Here is a 1,285-nt window from a genome sequence, read left to right as displayed (position 1 = left end):
GCCGCGCCCGCGTTTCAGCAACGAGGTTCCGCGCTCTCAATGTTCCGGGTGCCGCGGAGAAAAGTCCAGTGGGCGGCAGGGGATTCGCTGCTCCTGCCGGGGCCCCTGCTCCCGCCCCGAGTGTTCTGCAGCTCTAGCACCCCCGCCCGCCTTCTCCCAGAGCCCGCGACCAGCAGCCCTTGCACGCCAAGTCTCCTCTTGAAAGCTGCTCAGACCTGCTGGTCCCCACCGTGCTTGCTGCCTTTTAAATTCCTTAGGCACACGCTGGAGTCGTCGTCCTTCAGCATCGAAGGCCCTTTCATCAGCTGTTAATCACGGCAGCAGCTTCTCTTTACTGAGCGTTTCTATGTGCAGGACGCTATCTGATTCATAGCACGTGAGACAGGTTTCATCCTCATTTTACCGACGAGGAAACTGATGCTGAGAATCATTAAGAGATTTGCCCCAAAGCTGAATTCTTTTCAAGATGCCAGCTGTTTCCAAGGTCTTGTCTTCTTTGCTTCCTAACACCTACCTTGAACTCCAGCCAAACTGAACTACTCTTCTCCCCAGAGAGACATCTAGGTTTATCTTTGACAAGTCCTTATACCTGGAATGCTCTCTCTCCATCCAGTGCCATCATCTTCTTCATCCCCTGGACTTGGACAGTGACATCAATACCTGTGTCTCACCTGGAGCAGGCCCCCTGTGATGACACCAATCAGTCTGTCCTCAAGAAATTCCTCCTGTCTGGGGCTTACCTGATAGAAGCCCCTCTTGAATGGTGGACGTCTCAGGGACAGGAACAGCACTTTCAACTCTGCTCAGCCCAACCTGCACTTTTGGAGATGGGCCCTAGGCCCTGGCCTGCGCTGGCAGTAGTGTGGTGAACTCTGAGATCAGCAAGTCCTTTAAGTGTGCCGGCCTGTACCTGCGTTAGCATCCTTGCACTGGCTGCTCCCTTTGCACATGGCTGTCTTCTCATCATTTAGGGCTCAGTTCACAAGAGAGCACCTCAAAGGGACTTTTCTTGATGCACTTGCATCACTTTATATTCTTTATTCCACTATCTTATTTTCAGAGCAGTTGACTGCCTGAAATTCTTAGGTGTTTGTTTACAGTAATTCATGGAACTTACATCCTAGTAGGGTGAGGTGCAGTATAAATAAATAAATAATGTTAGGTGATAATAACATGTTATGCAAAAAACAACAGGCTAACAGAGACAGAGATTAGGGGACATGTGAGCAGAGACCTGAAGGAAATGAGGCATGGTCTGCATGGATAGCTGAGGGAAGAGCCTTCC

Source organism: Giraffa tippelskirchi, chromosome 5, assembly GCF_054371585.1.
Source record: "Giraffa tippelskirchi isolate mGirTip1 chromosome 5, T2T-mGirTip1v1.2.pri, whole genome shotgun sequence".
In the NCBI taxonomy this organism is placed as follows: domain Eukaryota; kingdom Metazoa; phylum Chordata; class Mammalia; order Artiodactyla; family Giraffidae; genus Giraffa; species Giraffa tippelskirchi.
The sequence above is the reverse complement of the archived record's forward strand: the minus strand, read 5'-3'. Positions refer to the sequence as shown.